At 46.6% G+C, this 10,205-nt stretch overlaps 7 non-coding genes across 7 annotated transcripts; 1 reads left to right on the top strand and 6 right to left on the bottom strand.

Annotated features, from left to right (window-relative positions):
- Nucleotides 1-253: 253 nt before the first annotated feature.
- trnad-guc (transfer RNA aspartic acid (anticodon GUC)) lies at nucleotides 254-325 on the bottom strand. The gene has a single exon. It is a non-coding gene; the product is annotated as a tRNA-Asp (tRNA).
- An 83-nt stretch (nucleotides 326-408) lies between these two features.
- trnav-aac (transfer RNA valine (anticodon AAC)) lies at nucleotides 409-481 on the bottom strand. Its single transcript has one exon. It is a non-coding gene; the product is annotated as a tRNA-Val (tRNA).
- A 108-nt stretch (nucleotides 482-589) lies between these two features.
- trnav-uac (transfer RNA valine (anticodon UAC)) lies at nucleotides 590-662 on the bottom strand. Its single transcript has one exon. It is a non-coding gene; the product is annotated as a tRNA-Val (tRNA).
- Nucleotides 663-5,636: 4,974 nt separating this feature from the next.
- On the bottom strand, nucleotides 5,637-5,708 carry trnad-guc (transfer RNA aspartic acid (anticodon GUC)). Its single transcript has one exon. It is a non-coding gene; the product is annotated as a tRNA-Asp (tRNA).
- An 83-nt stretch (nucleotides 5,709-5,791) lies between these two features.
- Nucleotides 5,792-5,864, bottom strand: trnav-aac (transfer RNA valine (anticodon AAC)). The gene has a single exon. It is a non-coding gene; the product is annotated as a tRNA-Val (tRNA).
- Nucleotides 5,865-5,968: 104 nt separating this feature from the next.
- Nucleotides 5,969-6,041, bottom strand: trnav-cac (transfer RNA valine (anticodon CAC)). Its single transcript has one exon. It is a non-coding gene; the product is annotated as a tRNA-Val (tRNA).
- A 946-nt stretch (nucleotides 6,042-6,987) lies between these two features.
- trnag-ucc (transfer RNA glycine (anticodon UCC)) lies at nucleotides 6,988-7,059 on the top strand. Its single transcript has one exon. It is a non-coding gene; the product is annotated as a tRNA-Gly (tRNA).
- The last annotated feature ends 3,146 nt before the right edge of the window (nucleotides 7,060-10,205 follow it).

Genomic DNA, 10,205 nt, shown 5'->3' with positions numbered 1-10,205 from the left:
AAGGTCTGAAGCTGGGCATGTGCAGCATTGGTGGTTCAGTGGTAGAATCCAGCCAAACAGGAGCTGTACACAGGGACAGTGGCCATTCTTCTAATCTCATGGAAAGGCCCTTGTTCTACTTAATGTCACCAAGACCAAACAGTGTTACCTTCAAGGAATGTGCCACGTGCAGTTTGAGAAGACTCAAAAAGAAAATCAGATGCAGACTAGTCACTCTTCCATGCCATGCGCTTAGCGGCAAAAACAATGCCGTCTCCCCGTCGGGGAATCGAACCCCGGTCTTCCGCGTGACAGGCGGAGATACTGTCCACTATACTAACGAGGACGAGCAAAAGGGGCATCGATTAGGCATACCTCCCTGAAACTCTCACCACTTGAGGTGAACAGAAAGGCCACCTGCAGCAAAGATGTTTCTGCCCGGTTTCGAACCGGGGACCTTTCGCGTGTTAGGCGAACGTGATGACCACTACACTACAGAAACTAACTGAGTGGGGCACTTCCTGGCTGCAGCTTTGTGTCTGGAATAAACTGAAATTCAAAACCTAGATGAAGGAAGAATGTTGTCATGCGAAGCATAAAAAGTCTCAGCTGCTTCTGCCCGGTTTCGAACCGGGGACCTTTCGCGTGTAAAGCCAACGTGATGACCACTACACTACAGAAACTGAGATATGCCTCTCCTGGCTGCAGCTTAGTGTCTGGATTAAAAAGGGACTCAAAACAAACATATGGGCAGAAAGTTATCAAGCGATGCAGAAAGGGTAAGCATTGTTTCTGCCCGGTTTCGAACCGGAGACCTTTCGCATGTGAGGCGAACGTGATGACCACTACACTACAGAAACTGCATGCCTCAGCTCAGTGCCACTTGTGTTGCAGCACTCATCAGAGGCTTCACTCATCCAAAGAACTGGCTCAATTCTACTGACTAAGTCATGGGCCATGGGCTTACCAACAACAAAAAGCTAAAGCAGCAAACACGTGTCTGTGTGCCTTTAAAGCAGAGAAAGCAAAAGTAGCACTTGCAGCAACACAAAAGCATGGCATCAAAGTGTGAAGCCAGGCAAACGGCACAAGACACAAGCACCCAGTCCCCACAGCTAAGCACAAACTGCATCTTCCACAAGCAGCCTTTGCTTCATGCTAAATGGCCAAACTGGCTCAGTAACATAAGCCTCCCATTCCAAACTAATTCAGTACAACAAGTGAGAAAGATCTCAGTCATGGTCAATGAAACTTTGAAATGAAACTTACAGATGAGAGAGCAGATTTGCAGAAAGGCACCCAGGTGTTCTCCTGCTTCCACAGGGCTATGAGAGTCTCCTTGCATCCCTGGAAACTTTGCAATGTGCAGCAGAAGGAGTCCAAGCAGTATTCCACTAAAATGAACCTGGGTCTTGCTGGGAGCCTCCACTCATCCACAGGACTTGATCACTTCTACTGGTCCCCTCCCTTTCCAGAAATTCAAAAGCTCTTTGTCTGAATCCCAGCTGTGACATCAGCAAACTCACCGTGCAGCCATTGGAGGAAAGGGGTGTGAAAGCTCTCTGCTAGTCCTGATAGACCAATAATGTGGTGGCACACAGCTGGGGTGATGGTGAAAGCTGTTGTGCAGTTGTTCTCTTTGTTGATGTGATGCAGAGAGATCAGCTGACTGCTAAAAGACCTCCTAGCACAATTACTCACCAAAGAACAAGTCTTGGAGACCAACTCCCCTTCACAGAGCCACAAAGACAAAACCAGCACTTGCTTGCAGCAACGGGTTCTAACAGGGTGGTGCTTTTGTCGCCTGCGTTGGTGGTATAGTGGTGAGCATAGCTGCCTTCCAAGCAGTTGACCCGGGTTAGATTCCCAGCCAACGCATACCCTTTAACCAGCAGGTGCCAAGGGAACAAAAAGTAGCTTGCAACTACTTTCATATTGCTCGCTGCAACATAATTCCACCATCTCAGCCAGGAAGGTCTGAAGCTGGGAATGTGCAGCATTGGTGGTTCAGTGGTAGAATCCAGCCAAACAGGAGCTGTACACAGGGACAGTGGCCATTCTTCTAATCTCATGGAAAGGCCCTTGTTCTACTTAATGTCACCAAGACCAAACAGTGTTACCTTCAAGGAATGTGCCACGTGCAGTTTGAGAAGACTCAAAAAGAAAATCAGATGCAGACTAGTCACTCTTCCATGCCATGCGCTTAGCGGCATCTTTGGCGCCGCGGATGTGGCTGCCTGTTGCAACAGCTCCTGCTCATGTTTGAGTTTTTTCTACTTTTTTCCTTTCTTGTAAGTACTTAAGTTTTTCCTTTTTGTTAGCTAAGTGTTTGTACTTGTTTTTATGCACAATGGACACCAAACTTGTGCTTGTTATTGTTTTTGCACTATTTTTTTCGCTGTTTACGACTGTGTCTGGAGATCCCTTGCGGAGCCACGCTCCTATTGTTTACACCAGGAATCAGCTGTTAGCGCTTAGCAACACAGCTGTGCTACCGCATGAGAGGCACGACATCCCCCGCGAGCTGAGGAGGAGGAAGCGGGGGAGACGGGCTGGAGCTCTACGTCGGGATAGAAAGAGACGTTATAAACCGGTTCTTCCTTCCATCGTTATGGGGAACGTAAGATCTCTCACCAATAAGATGGACGAGCTGACGGCGCTAACGCGGCATCAGAGGGAGTATCGGGAGTGTAGCGTTATGGTGTTTACAGAGTCCTGGCTCAACACGCTCATCCCGGACACGCTCGTATCTCTGGACGGCTTTCACCTCATCCGAGCGGACAGGACAGCGGAGAGCGGTAAGAGGAAGGGAGGAGGACTGGCAGTATTTGTGAATGAAAGATGGTGTAACTCTGGGCACATCGCTATTAAGGAACAGATCTGCTGTAAGAACATTGAACTGTTAGCCGTTAGCATGAGACCGTACTATCTCCCGAGGGAATTCTCGCACGTTATCGCGATAGCTGCGTATGTCCCGCCCTCTGCTAACGCTGACGCTGCCTGTGACGTCCTGCACGCAGCTGTGTGCAGGCTGCAGACACAGCACCCACAAGCCCTCCTTCTCATCTCAGGAGACTTTAATCATGTTTCTCCATCCTCCACTCTGTCCACCTTCACACAATATGTAACCTGCCACACCAGAGACAATAAAATACTGGACTTGTTTTATGCCAACACTAAGGAGGCTTATAACTCATCACCTCTCCCTCCCCTTGGAAGATCTGATCACAATCTGGTTCATCTTCTGCCGGTGTACAAACCCCTTGTGCACAGAGAACCAGCAGTCACCCGCACAGTTAAGAAATGGTCTAAGGAGACTAAAGAGGCTCTAAAGGACTGTTTTGAAACAACAGTGTGGGAAGAACTGTGTGACCCTAATGGGGAGGACATTGACAGTCTCACTCATTGCATCACGGATTATGTCAACTTCTGTGTGGAGAACACTGTCCCCACCAAGACTGTTCGGTGTTTCTCCAACAATAAGCCATGGATAAATCCTGACATAAAGGCTCTCCTAAAAAAGAAAAAGAGGGCCTTCAGATCGGGCGATAAGGATGAGCTGAAAGCTGTGCAGAGAGAACTGAGAAGGAAGATCAGAGAGGGGAAAGCTGGCTACAGGAAGAAGCTGGAAGAAGAACTACAGCAGAAAAATGTCAGTGGAGTTTGGAAAGGCCTTAAAACCATCTCTGGTCACAAGAAGCCCGACTCCCAGGTGGTGGGGGACCAGAAGTGGGTGAACGAACTCAATTTGTTCTTCAATAGATTTGATCACTCACATGTCCATCCCCCTACACAGACATCACAGCTGTACCCCCCTTCTGTGGCACCACCAACATGCTGCCCTCCCCCGTCTCTCACACTCACGCCCTTATCACAGCCACCCCCTACTGGTTCATCTGCTGGCAACTTTAACTTCCCATTCACGCACTCCAACACCCAGCCTCCATGCTCCAATCTGTCCTTCACAACAGCCCAGGTGAGGAATGAGCTGAAGAAAATCAAAGTGAAGAAAGCTGCGGGTCCAGATGGCATCAGTGCCAGGCTCCTCAAGTCCTGTGCAGATCAGCTGTGCGGGGTAGTCGAGCACATGTTTAACCTGAGTCTGAAGCTGGGAAGAGTACCACAGCTGTGGAAAACATCTTGTGTGGTACCTGTGCCAAAAACACAGCACCCAAAGGACCTAAACAGCTACAGACCGGTGGCACTGACTTCACATTTGATGAAATCACTGGAGAGGCTGGTCCTTACCCATCTCCGCCCTCTGGTGAACCCATCCATGGACCCTCTTCAGTTTGCTTACCAGCCTGGCGTTGGGGTGGATGATGCCATCATCCATCTGTTACACGGAACTCTTTCTCACCTGGAGAAGCCTGGGAGCACTGTGAGAATAACCTTCTTCGATTTCTCCAGTGCTTTTAACACCATACGGCCGGGGCTCCTGAAGGACAAACTGGATCATGTTGGAGTGGACAGTCACCTGTCCAATTGGATACTGGACTACCTCAGCAACCAACCACAGTATCTGAGGGCACGGGACTGTGTGTCTGATATGGTGGTCAGCAGCACAGGGGCCCCTCAGGGAACGGTCTTGGCACCATTCCTCTTCACCCTGTACACGGCTGACTTCATGTACAGATCACCGGACTGTCACCTCCAGAAGTTCTCTGATGACTCAGCAATTGTCGGACTTATAAACAATGACGAGGACAGCGAGTACAGAGAACTGATCCAGGACTTCATGGACTGGTGTCTGCTGAACCACCTCCAGTTAAACGTGGGGAAGACCAAAGAACTGGTGGTGGATTTCCGCAGGTGCAGATCCACCTTGCCACCGGTGAACATCCAAGGAATGGACATTGAGAGAGTGGACTCTTATAAGTACCTGGGTGTTCATCTAAACAACAAACTGGACTGGTCAGTTAACACTAACGCACTTTATAAAAAAGGTCAGAGTAGACTCTACCTACTCAGGAGACTGAGGTCATTTGGAGTGCGGGGGGCACTCCTAAGGACTTTCTTTGACACAGTGGTGGCATCAGCCATCTTTTACGGAGTGGTATGCTGGGGCAGTAGCATCTCTACAGCGGACAGGAAGAGACTGAACAAACTCATTAAGAGGGCCGGCTCTGTCCTGGGGAGCCCCTTAGACCCAGTGCAGGTGGTGGGAGACAGAAGGATGTTAGCCAAGCTGGCATCCATGCTGGAGAATGATTCCCACCCCATGCATGAGACTCTGGCAGCACTGGGCAGCTCCTTCAGTGACAGGCTGCTTCACCCTAAATGTGGGAAGGAGCGGTACCGTAGGTCCTTCCTTCCTGCTGCTGTTAGATTATACAACCAGCACTGCTCCAGATAGATCACACACACACACTTTAAATTATTATTCATTAAAATGTGCAATTTTTTTTCCCCCATGTGTAACTATTACAATGTGCAATATTCTCACGTGCAGTTATTGTAAATATTTTTAGAGTTTTCTGACTTTTTATTATTATTGTTATACATTGTACTATTTTTATTTTTTATTTTTTATCGTCTATTTTTATTTTTTTACTGAGTGCTGTACTATCCCTTTGCTGCTGCAACAATGTGAATTTCCCCATTGTGGGACTAATAAAGGATTATCTTATCTTATCTTATCTTAAAAACAATGCCGTCTCCCCGTCGGGGAATCGAACCCCGGTCTTCCGCATGACAGGCGGAGATACTGTCCACTATACTAACGAGGACGAGCAAAAGGGGCATCGATTAGGCATACCTCCCTGAAACTCTCACCACTTGAGGTGAACAGAAAGGCCACCTGCAGCAAAGATGTTTCTGCCCGGTTTCGAACCGGGGACCTTTCGCGTGTTAGGCGAACGTGATGACCACTACACTACAGAAACTGAGTCGAGCACCTCCTGGCTGCAGCTTAGTGTCTGGATTAAAAAGGGACTCAAAACACAAATATGGGCAGAAAGTTATCAAGCGATGCATAAAGGGTAAGCATTGTTTCTGCCCGGTTTCGAACCGGGGACCTTTCGCGTGTGAAGCGAACGTGATGACCACTACACTACAGAAACTGCATGCCTCAGCTCAGTGCCACTTGTGTTGCAGCACTCATCAGAGGCTTCACTCATCCAAAGAACTGGCTCAATTCTACTGACTAAGTCATGGGCCATGGGCTTACCAACAACAAAAAGCTAAAGCAGCAAACACGTGTCTGTGTGCCTTTAAAGCAGAGAAAGCAAAAGTAGCACTTGCAGCAACACAAAAGCATGGCATCAAAGTGTGAAGCCAGGCAAACGGCACAAGACACAAGCACCCAGTCCCTACAGCTAAGCACAAACTGCAGCTTCCACAAGCAGCCTTTGCATTATGCTAAATGGCCAAACTGGCTCAGTAACATAAGCCTCCCACTCCAAACTAATTCAGTACAACAAGTGAGAAAGATCTCAGTCATGGTCAATGAAACTTTGAAATGAAACTTACAGATGAGAGAGCAGATTTGCAGAAAGGCACCCAGGTGTTCTCCTGCTTCCACAGGGCTATGAGAGTCTCCTTGCATCCCTGGAAACTTTGCAATGTGCAGCAGAAGGAGTCCAAGCAGTATTCCACTAAAATGAACCTGGGTCTTGCTGGGAGCCTCCACTCATCCACAGGACTTGATCACTTCTACTGGTCCCCTCCCTTTCCAGAAATTCAAAAGCTCTTTGTCTGAATCCCAGCTGTGACATCAGCAAACTCACCGTGCAGCCATTGGAGGAAAGGGGTGTGAAAGCTCTCTGCTAGTCCTGATAGACCAATAATGTGGTGGCACACAGCTGGGGTGATGGTGAAAGCTGTTGTGCAGTTGTTCTCTTTGTTGATGTGATGCAGAGAGATCAGCTGACTGCTAAAAGACCTCCTAGCACAATTACTCACCAAAGAACAAGTCTTGGAGACCAACTCCCCTTCACAGAGCCACAAAGACAAAACCAGCACTTGCTTGCAGCAACGGGTTCTAACAGGGTGGTGCTTTTGTCGCCTGCGTTGGTGGTATAGTGGTGAGCATAGCTGCCTTCCAAGCAGTTGACCCGGGTTCGATTCCCGGCCAACGCATACCCTTTAACCAGCAGGTGCCAAGGGAACAAAAAGTAGCTTGCAACTCCTTTCATATTGCTCGCTGCAACATAATTTCACCATCTCAGCCAGGAAGGTCTGAAGCTGGGCATGTGCAGCATTGGTGGTTCAGTGGTAGAATCCAGCCAAACAGGAGCTGTACACAGGGACAGTGGCCATTCTTCTAATCTCATGGAAAGGCCCTTGTTCTACTTAATGTCACCAAGACCAAACAGTGTTACCTTCAAGGAATGTGCCACGTGCAGTTTGAGAAGACTCAAAAAGAAAATCAGATGCAGACTAGTCACTCTTCCAGGCCATGCGCTTAGCGGCAAAAACAATGCCGACTCCTCGTCGGGGAATCGAACCCCGGTCTTTAAGCAGAGAAAGCAAAAGTAGCACTTGCAGCAACACAAAAGTATGGCATCAAAGTGTGAAGCCAGGCAAACGGCACAAGACACAAGCACCCAGTCCCTACAGCTAAGCACAAACTGCAGCTTCCACAAGCAGCCTTTGCTTTATGCTAAATGGCCAAACTGGCTCAGTAACATAAGCCTCCCACTCCAAACTAATTCAGTACAACAAGTGAGAAAGATCTCAGTCATGGTCAATGAAACTTTGAAATGAAACTTACAGATGAGAGAGCAGATTTGCAGAAAGGCACCCAGGTGTTCTCCTGCTTCCACAGGGCTATGAGAGTCTCCTTGCATCCCTGGAAACTTTGCAATGTGCAGCAGAAGGAGTCCAAGCAGTATTCCACTAAAATGAACCTGGGTCTTGCTGGGAGCCTCCACTCATCCACAGGACTTGATCACTTCTACTGGTCCCCTCCCTTTCCAGAAATTCAAAAGAGGCTTGTTCGACTTAACCCGGCGCTGCGCAGACCGATCGCCGCCTGGCTCGGTACGGTGCATGCCGGTTAGTTTTTTTTGTCCGACTTGCGTCGGCGCCACCGGCGCGTCACGATGACAGACTGGTTATAATCTCGCGAGAGCGGCGCGGCTGCAGGCGGTGGAACCGGTCCCTGCAGTTGCTCTCCACGGGCTGCGCTGCCTGAGAGACGGCTTGATGACGACAGAGCTTAATCCTCATTGGCTAGAAGCTCCGCTGAATCCTCTGGCGGTTGTTTCGTTTCATTCTAAAATGTAAATCTCAGTTTATTTGTCTTAAAGACCTGATATGTGCGAAATACTATCATGCTTTCTAGTAGCATGACAGTTTATTTTCGTACAAATTGCAACATATGTCATAATTATCATTCCATATCATGAAAAGACTCAAGTAGGCTACCTGATATTCTTTAATGTAACAGATCTTTTTATCTTGATGTTTTTCTAGAACTTCTGATGGTTCTTGTCTTCTAATTTTATTAATATAAAGCAATCTGAATTGCTTTAATATTTTATATCTTAACTGTTTTAATACCACTATCACTATTACACTTTGATTTATTTTTCATTCTTCTCTGTAAACTTTGTAAACATTTTAAATATGCTACATAAATAAAAATGTGTGGATGTGCATGGTGTCATGTTTCTTTACAAGAACCAAGGCCAGAAGGTAAGCTGTTCTGGAAGAACAAAACAATCTTGTTCAGATGATGATTGTGTTAAGAGATTCATCTTCAATAAACCACAGCCACTATTCATCATCAATGCCTAAATAACTGATGTGTCCATGCTCGAAGAAGCACAAACTTCTACACAATTGTACAATGTACTTATTAACCACATTATTCATTAGCGACTCATACTGGGCACATTGGTGAGCATACTGAAGTTTACTGTTTAACAATGCATCTATAAAATACAGTGGTGTGCGAACATTTGGGCACCCTGGTCACAATTACTGTTACTGTGAACAGTTAAGCAAGTTGAACATAAAATGATCTCCAACAGGCATGAAGTTAAAGATGACACAAAACATTTTTTTTGTTATGTCTCTATAATAAACTGCATCTTGGTTGTGAGGTTGTAGTGAATGCTGTTCATCATTCTCTTCATCCTGCACATCATCACCTTGGTCTCCTGGCTCCAAGCAAACATTGTGTAGAATGCAACAAGCTGACACTGCTGAGCTGATGGACTGGACATTCCTCATGTGCAGGCATCAGAGTCTCCTAAACTTTGCTTTCAGAAATCCAGTGAGAATGATAGAATAGAACTGTTTCCTGTTAAAATATGCCAGGGGGTTGTCACAGTGTGGCTTCTGAATATGAATGTGGCATCCATCTACTGCACAGATAGTGTTTGGAAATCCAGCTGCTTGAAAGCCTAACAAAGAATTGTGCAGGGTTTGTCCTAAAGGACAGGAAATGTGGTGTGCCATGTGTGTATTTACCAGAGTACAAAACTCATGGAGATGTTTGGCAAGAGTGGATTTTGTGATACTGAATCGGTCTGAAATACCCCTATATGACTCCTGGTTCGAGTGTCCATAGACAGGCTAGGACACTCTTTGTCAGTGGCAATTTTGTTTGCTGTGGATTCATATAGACAGGGCCAAACGTGTTTATAAGATCCTAAATAGTAAGTGAGAGAAAAGACGGTTATCATGATAACATCTGGATGATTATGTGGCTTCCACATACTCTACGTACCTCCACTTGTCCTTTGGTGAGTCTGAAATGACCTCTAAATTCTGAGAGACTATAGAGGGGGACAACATCCTCTACAAAATGTTGTGTTTTTGGAACAAGCCTAAAGAAGGGTAAATGTGATTAATTCCTTACGTAGACAAAATAATTATATAGACCAGGGGTCCTCAAACTTTTTAACCAAAGGGCCAGATTACTGTTCTTCAGTGTTTCGGGGGCCGGACCGCAGGTGAAATAGTAAACACACCCAAAAAAGCTATTTACTATGTATACTGGATGTATTGTCTGTGCTTTGTATAATTGTACTTCATAATGGTAATGCAGAAATTGTATTTATTTCAATAATTTCCATTATCCTTCCTCATACAGTGTGAACTGTGAGTCTGCTTTTGCCTGACGACAGTAAGCGTCAGGTTCCATATTTGTTACTGCCAGTCATAATAGCTAATAAATGTTGATCAGTGAGTCTGGATCTGGTTGGAGATTTAAGGTGTTTCAACTTCGAAAAAGTCTGCTCACAGAAGCATCGGGCCGTAGTTTGATGACCCCT

Source organism: Trichomycterus rosablanca, unplaced genomic scaffold, assembly GCF_030014385.1.
Source record: "Trichomycterus rosablanca isolate fTriRos1 unplaced genomic scaffold, fTriRos1.hap1 scaffold_136, whole genome shotgun sequence".
Taxonomy (NCBI): domain Eukaryota; kingdom Metazoa; phylum Chordata; class Actinopteri; order Siluriformes; family Trichomycteridae; genus Trichomycterus; species Trichomycterus rosablanca.
This window is presented reverse-complemented; position numbering and strand designations above follow the sequence as displayed.